At 42.8% G+C, this 14291-nt stretch overlaps 1 protein-coding gene across 3 annotated transcripts in view; it reads right to left on the reverse strand.

Annotated features, from left to right (window-relative positions):
• The window catches only part of phf21b (PHD finger protein 21B), an 88534-nt gene that overhangs the window by 44506 nt on the left and 29737 nt on the right, over positions 1 to 14291 (reverse strand). The gene's annotated exons all lie outside the window — the stretch shown is intronic.

The raw sequence follows: 14291 nt of genomic DNA on the forward strand, positions 1-14291 counted from the left end.
TGATTTCATGTCATTTCAAACAACTTTGCAAAGGTCAAAGGTCAGATTATTTTTCACGACTTTACACAAGCACACCTAAGCATCTTGAAGTGATGACAGTAACTGTTATATCTGATGAAGCCACGCTGAATTTAATCTTCATATTGTGAATATTTTCAGCTATCACTTGATAGCTGAAAATACAAGTTGATGCCTTGTAATCGTTTTTACAGCAGTTTTGATCCTGAGGAGCTTCCGAAGCACACGAGATATCGACATGAACCTCTCACAGAACCAGGTCAGAACTTATGTTCCAATAACTGCAGATTAAACCAGCTGTGAGGTTGGTTAACGAGGTTAACTGGGATTTTCTGCAACAAACTGAAGTCATCATCACCCGCTCAATCTCAGAGTGACTCAGACACAGGAAGCAAACACAGACACATCTATGAAAGTGCAGGAATGCTGGCAGACGGGCGACTGATTTAAAATGGACCAAAAAAAAAAAAAATAATCAAAACCTCAGTTAGAAATTAAACATTTTTCTGAAAACCACCTTAAAAACATAGACCTGCATCAGAGGATGAAGCTTGGTTCGTTTTTACTATTCATGAACATTTTAGGTGCTGCTAACCGGTTAGCAGCAGGCCCTTCTTGCCTCCTCTTTCCCTACAGGTAGCCTGATCAGGCTGGTGAGAGAGACTCTTCTCACGATCAGAGCACCTCCTCCTCCTCCTGAATCTGACTATCCAATGGGTGTTCTGGGCCCAGGGCCACACACACAGCCCAGGAAATGAAAGAGACAAGCAAATAAAGGAGCAGATTTGATCTTGAATACAGTACATGAGTCCATGTTATGTCAGCCTGCCCCCCACCTGCAGGCTGAACCGTCATGTTTCTACTCGATGTGACTGACATGTGCTGATGGACCACGCCTGAAGCTTCACCTCAGACTCAGAGTCAGAGAAACCTACACGAGCTGATAGATGAGGGTCTCACAAACACAAATATTCGGTCGATGAAAAGGACTCACAGACATTTTTCAAACAGAAAAGAAATCAGTTTAAATAAGTGATTTTTTTCTCCGCTGAGATTTGTCCCTGCACACAAACTGAGATGCTGCAGAGCGCCGACTCAGAAACTGTAAATGAAATATTGCATAAATCAGTGAAGACGCACTCAGCTGGAAAACACTTGTAATAACATGCAGTAGCTGCAGAGTGAGGTCCTCGAGGTTAATCGAGGAACAAAATGATTTATCGGCGGCTGGTTTTGGTGTCTCTGCTGCAAACTTCCTCCCTCCTCACCCGCCCCGCTCTTTAACAAACACTAACAGCCGCCGGTGAAACCTCAGGAGGACGAAATGCCGTCACAGCTGGGCCGACGCAGTCGGCAGAGGAGGATCTGGGTCTATTTGTCATCTGTAATCTAACGGATAGGTGTAGAAACGTCTGGGGAGCCGAGCGGAAAAACTGAAGCTGCGCACAGGCTTTATTTATTTCTTTACCTCCCCGCAGTAGGCCGGCGTTAGGCTGCCGCGCGGCAAGCGTGTACAGGCGTGTGAGGATAGTCAGATAGATAAATAGAGGCGGATTCATTCTGTATGCATTGCTTTTCACACTGGGGAAATTTACAAGCCGAGCGCTGATAGTTTCCAAATCAGCTGCAGCGAGGACGTCAGAGAGAAAGAGAGTACCGCACTGCACAGCCCAACGACCCACCACGTCTGCCTCGTTTACACTTTACAACGCAAACTCATTCACTGCTGCTGCGTCTGAAGCCAGACTCAGTCTGCAGAGGGGTGGTCGCCAAGGGCGACCCTGACCACCACAGCAGCACTAGCGCAGAGCAAGAGGACGGAGCTTCTGCTTGATCTCCACTGTTACTGGGGTTAATGCTACACCACCTAAAATGCTTTCCTCTGTTGACTTGTTAGAGGCACAAAGAGCAGAGAGCAGGTTTGATCAGCTGGTACCACAAATTGCACCTCCTCTGACTTCCAGCAGAGGCTCCAACAGTAAGTCAGTCCCCATAGACTCCCATGTTAAAACTTAAACATGTTTACAGCCTGATAAAGAAAGTGGTTTATCCTTTATCGATAACTGTACCCTTCATAACTGTTTCATACCACACCTGTTTCAATTCTACTATGGCTTAAAGTTTGCCTTATAAGGGGCGTGGCCTATTTGAGTGGCAGGTGGACCTTTGAATGTTGAGTCCAAAAGTCAATGTGTGATGTCACAATGGTTATTATTTTCCATATACAGAACAGTATCATCAGCGTACATGCTGAACGCTGGCTCTCCTATTAAAGTTGCAAAGGTGACTTCATGGTGGCTTCACCCATCTTTATTATGCATCAAGACAGTCTAGTTCATTCAAAACATGGCGCGCCCACAAACACCAGAGATAACCACACATTATCTGCAACAAAACCAGACACGGATGGTTCACTTGTGTTATATTTTTCATATTGTCCATCATCTCAGGGTGTTCACAAGGTCCTGTGTGAACTGACGTTTACCTGCAGAGATACTTCTGACAATAGTATTTCTAAAACACACCGCTGTGGAGTAACTTTGGAAGAAAACAAAGCGTAAAAAACTAAACAGCAGTGTTGTTTGGAGGGCTGGTGAAGTCAGGCTTGCTGTCTTATAATAGTGTGCTACCTGGTGGCTAGCTACAGAGCTGTGGTTAGGCTAAAATGAACACATTAGGACAAGGAGACAGAGGTTGAGGGTCTATGTTGAGGGTCCTGAACGGCAGAGACAAACACCATCACATGGCGCTGAAAATGGAAACTTCAGCACAGAGAACCTCTGACCTCATCCACAGCAGGGGGTCAATAATTAATCTGCTGCTGTGTTCTTGATCCTCAGCTTCATATCCACATGAAGTCAGCTGAGAACGCCAGGACACCGTGAGCCCACTGGCTGTAGATACACTGAGAGTTTTTACAAACTTGACACATGAACATATGAAGAGCACATAAAAAGCTGAAGAGACTGCTCTAAAAACCAAGGGAGAAAGAACTGCAGCACTTTAAAAAGATAAGAGCTTCATCCAGCGCAGGAGATGCTCAGAAACACGATCGAGACCATCCCCCAAAAATATGAACAAGCAGCACAAACTGCAAAGCTGCAGTTTCTCCATGAAAGGCCAAAAAACAAAATACTATGAAAATGCTGTGTGTGTGTGTGTGTGTGTGTGTGTGTGTGTGTGTGTGTGTGTGTGTGTGTGTGTGTGTGCTCACACACTAATATTTGGTTTGCAGGCTCATTCAGAAGACCCGCTGAATCTGAATGGCTGTTTTCTTCCTTCCTCCCCCCGAATGCAACAAAATGAAAACAAATGGCACCCCCTCCTCCCCTCCTCCTCACCCCCCATATTTACAGCCAGAGCATCTGTTCAAAATGCACACAAACACAGCCGGCTCTGCTTTCCTGTTAGCGTTTGGAGGCTTTCTGGGGAGAGCATTAGCGCTGTTTGGCTAACTGTGACAGGCTTCATCTCTCAAAGCCGCCGCCGCAAAGCCTCGTGGGAAATGATGGCCACCTGTCCCGCTGCCTTATCGTCTTCTTCCCAGCGCCCTGCTGTCCAGTTCAGTCCAAAACCCAAAATCACAAATAACCCAGAGGGCAACACGATGCCTGAATCATCACTGAATAAATGCTGGTCATGCTAAAATAAGACTGATTTAACGTTGTCATGGTTATCGGGTACCAGGTGACAACAATGATGTTAAAGTTGGTGGTTTAAAGGTGAGATGCACGAGGTAGCGCTGCTCTAGTGATGCTGGCTTTAATTTCTCACGCGGACAAATGCAGCTGGTTTACAATGTATGAAGTTATACAGCTGTGACTGTTTCAATGGCCATGATTAAATGACTCTATAATAGCAGTGACATTTAAAGTATCTTAACATAACCGATACCTTTAGGTTCTAAAAGTGTTACAAACAGGTAAAAAAGAGGTTCTATTTAACCAAACAGTACGTTTAGGGGTGCTTAATTAACTGGTTGATGTTAGCAGGTTCCAGATCAGGCAAAGTGAGGCCTTGATAGCGATACAAAACTAACTTTAATTTAATGAAGTAAATAAACTTGTTTTTAAACTGATGTAAAACAGTCTGTACATGTTAGTCTCAGTGAAATTAAAACCAGAAACTTCAAAAGAAAGAAAAAGTATAAAATGTTCAAGTCCACAGATAAAATTAAATTCTGAGCTTTTTGTTGACGGGGGGAGAAAAAAAAAAAACACACACTGATCTTCATGGAACGGCGGAATGAGCCCACAAATCTCTGAAGCTGATTTTGTAAAAAAGCAGACCTGGAGATGTTCCTCACGTCCGGAGTGCAGCAGGCCCGGGCAGGCGAGCCCGAAGATGGATTCACGATGCTGACTGAGGTGTTGGAGAGGCCAATCAGAGGAGACAGTAGGTAACTATCTGAGGACTAGAGGAGGTGTGAGGAGGCTGGGGCTCAGAGACGAGGAGGAGGTGATGAAGGGGGCCCTGTCCCTGGAGCAGCTGACTGCAGCATGAAGCTGAAACATGCTCCGACATGCCGGTGTTCAATTAGCGGCGTGGCTTTCGTATGTTCGCAGCTCCAGCAGGAGAAAGAGCCACTTAGTTACAGAAAATGACTGCTGGAGCTTCAGTGAGGACGCCTGTGGACACAGTTTCTACATGTTAATTAATCGAAGCTCCTGGAAGCTCCATTTGCCAGCTGCTCTGACAAGTTTTAGAGAAATCAGATTTTATATTTACAGCAGTGCTGGGAGGAAAGCAGCAAGGCCCTCCAAGCTGTGACTAACCAGTAAAGCCCATTATTTACTAGTTTTACAGGTTATAAATACACAAAATCAGAGTTCTTTTATATCAGCCGACATTCCCAGTACAACCTCTCACAGCTGAAAAACAGTCATGGCATTGCCTTCACTTTCCTAATAGGCACATTAATCTCACCCCTGGGGTTCCTGTTATCAAAGTGTGTGTTAAAGCTTTTTTATATGAGGAATGTGGAGAAGATGTGAAGAACTAGCTTGTAATTTTGAAAGGTTATTATTATGTCTTTGGTTTCTTATTTTCTGCTTAGATAACAGCTAAATGACTCACACAGGCCTAGAGATTGTTCAGTCACCCCCCACCCCACCAAACTCAGGTCACCAGAAAAATGTGTATTCTCCATCAGGAAACAAAAAGTGTGACATAAACCAGACACCAGAGTGTTTTTGTTTTAAAATGTGCTGTTTGCAGCCATGAGTCATGACTTTTATGGTGAAGGTAAACGTTCTCCATTTCCAGTTTGCAGACAAGCTAGCATCTTTCATGCAAACTGTGGTGACCTGCTGGCAACCAAAGCAATCACAGGGAAGTTATTGGCAGCACCCTTTGCAACCGATTTCATCTAGCAACTTCCAGCAGCCGCGCATACATTACCGACAGCAACCAGTGGTTGCCAGATCACCAACAAGCCTGAGTGACTGAGGTCTTAATAAGGTGGTTAAAAGTGGATTTATGAATCTCCCTATTCAGCTAAGATGCCACATAGGTACAAATACTACTCAGATTAGGGCTGGACTATATGGCCTAAAATCCATATCACGGTATAATTTGAAGCATGTGCGGTAACGATATATATTGTGATATATTCTTTTATTCTGTATAACGTAGTTTACACACTATAGGGCACACTTAAAATCGACGGTGTGCCTTATGTATGAATTCTGGTTGTGCTTACTGACCTCGAACCGATTTTATGTGGTAAACAGCGCTCAAAAATCCATCAAAAAATGTTTTAGTAAGACTTTGGCAAGCTATGAAGGCGCAAAGCTTGATGGACTGCCGGAGCATTACAGCTGCTGTAGTCAGAAGCCTCGCGAAGTAATCTGGGTCCTAAACTCTGTCGGCTTCAGGTCCCAAAGTCAAACGAACACTGCGGCATCACTGAGAGTTAAAAACTGTCTAAATTATTTCATCTTTAATAAAATGATCAGCGTTGCTGCTTTACCAGGTGTAACAATTAAGTTTAACATCCAGGCACCCACGAAAACATTAAATTCAACAGAGTTAGAAGTTAGCTCGCTAGTTTTCACCTAAACATGATATAGCATGTTCTGAGAGATTCCTGAAAAAATTAAAACGTATAGCTCTGCTATCACTTACAACATAAATGAAGACAGAAAATTAAAACAGTGAAAATTAAACAGCAGTGACGTTTGTAGGGTTACTGAAGTTGGGCTAGCTGGTATATAATGATGTGCTATGTGTCGCTAGAAAAACAGCTACGTTAGCATAACATTAGCACAGTGTAGCTGAAAGATGAACACTAACTTTTTTCCACTCGATAAAAGTTAACGTGAGGATTCCTGGTGGTTAGGGACAAATGCAATCGCATGGCAGGATGCTGTAAACGGACCAAACTTCAGTTGGGAGAACAACTGAGATAATCTACTGCGAGAGAATTCAGTATTAATGAATCAATGGTACGGAAGTGGAGAATGCGCAGTTTTTGGCTTTCCCCATATTCCAAAACTGCTTCGTCTCTTTGCCATTACTGTCGCCCGGCATAATTTGCAGATGATGTTGTTTGCAGCCGCTGCAATGCTTCCAACCAAAACAGACGCAGCTTAATGACACCATCAACATGTGCTATTGCGGTAGAGCGGTATGGTCAAAATCTCTGCCGTTGGCCAAATTTATATCGTTTATACCGTATACCGTTTATACCGCCCACCCCTAACTCAGACTATTAAAATATAGTTACAATCTTTTGGGATTATTTATCAGCTAAAAATAGAAAGATTTTTCACAACTTATAAACTGTTTTAAACTGCAGCTGGAGTTCCCCAAGGCTCAACCCAGGGCCTCCTTCAGATTGCTCAAATTATAAAGAAATTCAACTCAATATTATGTGAAAGATTAGGCTGTCTATCACAGCAGCCTAAGACTGAAAGAACTGGATTTGGCATTCATGTCCAGAAATGAGATGAATCTGAGAGTTGAGGTTTTATTTCTGTTCCATTTTGTTTCAAACATTTCTACACAGCCTCGGCTGTTTTATCATTTTTTTATCTAACCCGAGATGGGTTTGATGCAACGACTGTGCAGCAGAGTGCCAGTGCTCAGCACTACATTGCAGGTGTCACTGATCTGTTTGCAGGTCTACACAGCTGTGTCCAGAGGCACTTATGGTGCCATTTGGATTTGAACATTTATCAGGTGATGCCAGGCCAACCAAATGACGTGACATGTTACAGTCCATAAAGTCCAAAATGGATTTTACCCTCTGCAAAACATGTCCATGTTTGACTTAAAGAGATGAGTCAATGTGGTCTTTTTTGAGGTTTTAGATTCCCATCAGGCCAAGGACAAGGAAAAGGAAGCGCTGGCTTTTAACACTGCAGTAACAGTTTGAAATAGTGCTATAAACTCTGCATGTGGCTAAAAAATAAACCACTTGTTGGGCTTTTACCTTTCAAATGAACAAAAAAGATGGCAGGTGGAACAACTTCGAGCACATTAGAATAAAGAAAGAATCCATTAAGACGCTGAATCCTGCCTGCATTTTACCTGGGTCTAAGTGGTCACTCATAGCAGGAGGCTTTTAAAATATCTTTCTGCTTTTCAGCTGCTGCTATAGTTTCCATCCGCTTCCAGTTTTTGCCATCATGCATCAAACCCCGGACGCGAGTGCTGAGAGGGGGCTGTTGATAGCTGGTGTCTAGCAGGTCGCTGTACAGAAACTGATTGAGTTTATGGAGTGGCAGACGTGGCGTTGCCTCTCAGTTTGCCTCTGGGAGCTGCAGATGACACACTGCCATTCATTTCTCCTCCGAACCTGCAGGGATGACGACGCCGGCGTCCCACTCCATCTTCATGCTATCACACAACAAATTGCCTTTTCATTAGAAGCAGGTAAATGAAATTGTCTTTTCTCTCTGCTGCTGCACATGTGAGAGGGAAGTCGGCCATGTAGGGACTCAAAATCCATTACAGCCTCGACAGACTGAACTGTACATCATCGCCGAGGAGGGACACCACGCTGACCATGTTATCTGTGATGGAGGAAGAAACACCTGGATGCTGTTACTGCCACACATCAGTGGATGTGTGCTGTTCACTGCTTCCTGAAACATTTCTGAAGAATGAAGTGCCGCAGGGAGGGGATCAAACACTTCACTGTTTATGCCATGAGACAGTTTGTCTAAATCTGCAGAGAATACAATACAAATACCCAGAAAGCAAACAAGCTTCTCCTTCAATTAGCACGTGTAGAATCTAAAGCAGGATTCATTAGGACCAGGATCAACAAACAAATCTTTTAAAAAAAATACTTAGCGTACATCGTGAACTAGCCTCATCAGTCGAAGGTGCTCTGACCCTCATAATCTTCAAATGATTTCTTTAACTTTTTAAAAACTTTGCTTCTGGTCTTCCACCTCCAGTTTTCAGTCTGAATTACATAAGCAGCTGCACCATGATAGTGTTTAAATGTTTGTCCAATGGTTTCTTTGGTGAGTAAGATTCCTTGATTTAGACTGTTTTAGGGGTTTTCCTAGGGCTGGGCCATATTATACCGTTCATGGTAACACCGGTATAATGTTGGGCAACGATAAGAAAATGAAATAGCGCGATAGAATATGGGTAAACACACATGCGCAGTGCCTTTGTTTTCATGCGCACATGGCAGAAAAAGCATGGCGGAGAATGAGAAGGGCGAAAGCGGATCGTTGAATCAAACGGATGAACCAGAATTGGTTTGTAAAAATGCTGCAACTTCAGTGGTGTGGAACTGGTTTAGCTTTTGTCCGTCAGATACACAACAAAGCACTATTTTTGGTAGAGCATGCTAGCGGACCCTCATTATTACCATGTTTTTTGGGAAATACGGCACACTTAAAATCAATCCTTTGATTTTTCTGAAAATCGACAGTGCCCCTTATAATCCCGTGTGCATTATGTATGAATTCTGGTTGTGTTTACTGACCTCGAAACGATTTTATGTGGCACACGGCGTTCTAAAGTCTTTGCCAGAGCCTGATTTGCACTCAGTGTTTATTGTTAAATCACTCCTGCTAAACATTAGCATGTTTCAACCCATTTTCACTTCATCTTCACCTTGACCGTCTTTAGATCAGCATTTACATGGTGTGACCTGGTAATGGACATGAGCGAAAGAAACATCCTCCTCGGCACAGTGCTACACCTTCAAATCTTTAATCCGCTCTGAGCAGCCAAACTCTTATCTGCAGGCCCTTGAGCAGCTGCAGATCGAAAGCACTGTGGGTAAAAGGTACCTGAGCAGCAGCGGTAACATTTACAGCCTCACCTCTCTGCCCAACACGCTGCTGCTGTTCTCATGCATGAAAAACAGAAACATGAGAAAAGAAGATGTGCGTCTTTCAAATATAAAGTAATTCACTCCTCTTAGTCAAAAGCTCTTGCACATTTCTCCGGTGCATTACATCATTAAGTTTCCCTCAGTCCTGTCAGCATCAGAAAATCTGCTCTCTGCCTCTTTGCTGTGCTTCTGTGCTGGCTGAGAATCACTGTAAAATGGCGGCTGCAGTAAAGAAGCTCTCTTTGATTTTCAGGTACTGAACCCAAAACGTTTGGCTGCTCTCCACAGGAAGAACAAAAATAGCTGTCCAAAAACAAGCCAAATGGTTCCTGGAATCCACTGAACATCCTGACTCGCCCTTTTTAAAACTCTTCCAGTGTTTCAGGTTCAAAGTCTGCATTTTCATCCTGAGCTGTGGGACAAGGTTCTAACTAAAATCAAGCTTTTGTACTCCACGTTCAGTTTTCTAACAATTCCTTCAGCCTTTGATCATTTCCCTGTAATGTTCCCGTACATAATGTTCCACAGGCTTCCAATTTTCACTGTGAACACTCGTAAGCAATTTTCTGACTCAATCTCAGTCCTCCTGATTTGTCTTTCAGAGAATTTCTCGTTAGAAGCCAGAAAGCTTTAACTGCTGTTAGAGGAAATGTGAGTACAGGAGCAGCAGAACAGCAGCAGCAGCTAATTTTAGGGTTTACGTGACATTAGACTGATGCAGAAAAAAAACTATCAAAAGGTCAAATCAATCAGTAAAACAGGAAGGGCTGCACAGCAAGCAGAGAGCTGTGTGCATAACAACCTCAAATATGAAAAACAATTAAAGCTCGTTTATTCATCTATACTGGGGGATGCATCTTACAATTAAATTAAAATTAATTCCTTTTTACACAAAATCATAACTTGGTTTTAAGTAGTTTTCAGAGCAGATTTGTACTTTGTTTTGGTCTTCATTTGAGCTTGGTTTGATTTGGCTTTTGGTCCATTTTTGGGCTTTGTTTACAATGTTTTTAGACTTGCTTTAAAACCGAATTGGCCTTATTTTTGGGCTTTGTTTCAGACTGATTGTGGGATTGGTTCTGGGCAGATTTGGACTTCAATTAAGACTGAATTTGGTGTTTGTTTTGGACTATTTTGAGTTTTAATTATTGGCTCTGAACTTGGCTTAGTGTGGTTGTTGGACCGTTTTGGTTTTGGGTTGATCTTGGGCTTGGTTTAGATTGGATTTGGCTCGGTATCTTCTATCTCTTGATGCAATCTAGACTGACTCCACAATGCTCAGATCAGGACTGTGTGTCAAACCATCTGTAGAAGGACTCATTGTTCTGCTTATAGATGAAGATAGCTATTTCAGACTCTGGTTAAATGTTTGCGGCTTGTCCTCTTGCCACCACCTCATACTTATGCACAGGGCCATATGTTTACTGTTGCCGTCCTCAAAGCTGATAAAAAGCAGAAAAAAAAGAAACTGCATCCCTGTGAGGCGTTTGCTGCACCGTCCGGGCATCAGCATTCATGCCTTCATGTTTTATAGACCCGAGTTTCATCAGAGACACTCAGGCCTGCAGCCCTGCTTCAGTCAGCAAACAGCATCTGCGTCGCCATCTCTTTATTTTCATGCAAGCACAAGCCTTGTTATATTTGGCATGTTGCTACGGAAACTAGCTTTCGTTTAAGGACCACAGTTGCCTCTTCCACGAAGACAAACTCAGGTAGAGAAAAAGCTTTTGTCACATTACAGAGCCAACAAAGAAGGAAAAATCTGGCAAGCAGGTCATTATTTTTCATTAAGCAAAGGCGCACAGTAATCAGTCTGCAGGCAGGCATTCAGCTGACCCTCACAGAAACACACCCAGGGCTACGAGCACTTACACAGTCATCCCAAATAACAGGGCGCCTGAAGGCAGCCGCGCCACTTCAGCTTGCTCCAAATAATTGGGTTAATTTAGCCGTTTAGTGTGATGACGCCTCAGGACGGCGCCCAAAAAGTCCACAGCAGCTCCAACCAAAAACTACAAACTGCAGCAGCAAAAGCAGCTCTGCTTCCCTTTATCTCCTTCTCTGAGGCCTCTCTGTCCAAACCCCATTTATTTTTAATTGCTTTTTACGGTTTGTCCGCATCTTTGTTTACGTCTCTGCGACGTCTGATAAGCCAGCACAATAATGGCAAATTAATTTGACTACATTCACCGAGGTAGCAAAAATGTCAGCCTGTAAAATGAAACTCATGAGCAGTGATTCTTCTTCCTCCTCTTCTTCTCCTCGCAGCACAAACATAAGCTCATTCTGCTGCTTTCATTAGTTTTCTGAGCACATTTCCATTCGCCGGCCTGCCTGCAGAGCAGCTGGGGTGCCTGGCAGCCTCCATGTAAACACAATGCATGTCAGAGGGCACAGAAGACGCATCGCGGCGCCTCAACAAAGTCCCACAGAGGACTGAAACAAGTCTGTAAGAGCCACTGAAGTGATTCTCAGGAGGGGACTGAGCTCATTTCACCTAAAACACCTGCAGAGGGCTGAAAAAATGGCCGCCTCCTCCTCTTTCATAGGTTTGTCATTTTCATAGAGAAGAACTGAGTTTTAGCATCCAGCAACACACAAACATATCTTCTGTACCTACTTTTGGCCATACAGCATGCCACTACACTCCTCTTTAAGACTCTGTCTTTTTAACCATGTGACTCTCCTCTGTGTCCCAACATCAGTAAATTGAAGAAACTCGATTTCTGCCAAACTACAGATTTTTCACATTAAGCTTGGTGTGCTTCTAAACACTAACAACCCATAACCTTCATCAACCTGTCACATGAAGCCAACAACATCTTAAACCAAGTCCTCCTTTCTCCAACCACAACCACCCAAACTTGCTTTGTTTGGATGCAGTTTCTAGTGGCTGAACTGAGGCTTTAACTGCTCGTGTTTTTCTCCTCTTCGGGCCAACTCTACATCCCATCGCTGCCTTTCACCCATCACTCATGGCGACCTTGTCGAGAAAAAAACAAATTAAAGTCCCATTTATTATGCGGCGCTCTTTGTTAGTGCCTGACTGCCAGTGCAAGGACGCCCCCACCTCTCCCTTTTGACTAAATTTAATCCCAAACCCCAACTGCTCCACCTGACACTCTATTTGGCTTGTTCTGATCAACAGTTTGTGGGTTTTAGTAGCTGATAGTTTGTCTTTCTCCTGCAGGAAGAAGACAAACTGGCCTCGCTCTCTGCTCTTTTTTCTTCCCTCTGTTCTAACACTCAGATCATCTACGGTTGTAAATCCTCGTCCCTGCTCGCACTCACACAGAGATGAATAAATCAAAACGGTCATTTTTCATTCAGGAGTTCAGCGGACACGCATCAAGAGCACTTCTTCTACCGGGTCGCCCTTCATCTCAAGGTTGTCCTCAACAGCCTTTAAACAAATACAAACCTACCTCATGAAGTGTTTCAATCCTTCAGCACTAAATGTTCCCATCTCACAAAGAACCTCTGACGATATAAAAATAAATAAATAAGTTAATAGTCTAAATGTTTGGACACAAAAAGACCAAACCAGGGCTGTGGGATTTAAACCTCGATGTTTCTGTTTCAGTTATTCACAGGAAAAAGAAAAACGTTTGTTACAGACTTCAGATGTGACTGTTATTCCATCAGTTTAACACCAACTCCAGATGTTTCAAAAAGGTTTTTAGAATGTAAAATGTGAGCAACAAAATCATTGTGGTTTGACTGGAGCTGGCCTCAATTATAGCTTAGAAAACTACTGATGTTAAAAAACAAGCACAATAAGCATTTTTATAGTTTAGAACTTGGATTTGAAATGCTTTTGGCCTAATTTTGGGCTGTGATTTGGACTAATTTGTCATTTCGTTTAAAATTGAATTTTTGAGCCAGATTTGAACTGCTTTAGGATATAGATATTGGAATTCATTTAATCTTGGTTTTACTGAGCTTCACACTTGGTTTTGGACTAATTTAGGGAAAGATTTAGAGTAGTCTGAGACCTCATTTAGTGTTGGACCTAATTGCTGGAAAGGTTTTGAGCTTGGCTTGAAGCTGTTTTGGAAGTGGGCGCTGGGTTTGGTGGTGGTTTGTTGGATTAAAAACTGAATTTGGGAGCAAATTTGTGTTTGGGTGGTTTAGATCGGTTTTAGATGTGGCTTGACAGAATTGCTGCAGTTCCTGTTTAATGTTTATTTGGGACCAGTTTCAGTGGCATATTTGATCTAGTGGACATTACAGGAACTGCAAGCATTTGGTCATTCTTCATTTGTCAGCAATGTTGTGCTTGGGACCAAAACTTGGCTAATTTTGGATTTAATAATAATTAGAAAAGTGGAAAATAAAGTCTGACTTGAAATTCTAAATGAAATGCAATATAAATGTGGTCTTTGATTTCAGAAAAAAAAAATTTTATATTTCCAATTTTTAACATTTTCTCTTAATGTAAAAACATTTCAATTGAGGTACAGTTAACACTTGATCTTGACTCATCTCAGTTTTCTTTTAATGATATGAAGCATAATGTGATTCATCTGTTTCTGTTGAGTCTCTTTAATCCAAAGCAAACATTGCAGCTGTATCCAGCAGTCAAAGGGCTTTCTTCTTTGAGGCGTTAAGTGTACGTTAAGTACACATTCAAAGATCTGTAAGCCTTCACACCATCGACCCTCACGGCTCCACCGAGTTTCACAAGAATAAAGTTTGATTGTTGTAAAAAAGAAATCCAATAAACTCAGTGCAGTGATCCCTCCAGAGCACAACAGCCCGATGAAACCCTGACTTTGTGACTCAGTTGTTGCACACGGCTGCATTCAAGGCCATTTCTGAGGCCTTCGCTGTGAATATTCAAAGAAACTCTCCTGCCTTTATTCTTTGGTCGACCATTTCCTGTTTAGTTTCCAGGCAACTTGCCTTCACATTTTCACACTCAGGCGTGATTAAGCAAACATATTATTCTCCCTCTGAAGGCCCATCA

Source organism: Mchenga conophoros, linkage group LG17, assembly GCF_057382185.1.
Source record: "Mchenga conophoros isolate Kocher_MC1m ecotype Shallow Benthic linkage group LG17, M_conophoros_male_GT1.1, whole genome shotgun sequence".
Classification (NCBI taxonomy): Eukaryota; Metazoa; Chordata; class Actinopteri; order Cichliformes; family Cichlidae; genus Mchenga; species Mchenga conophoros.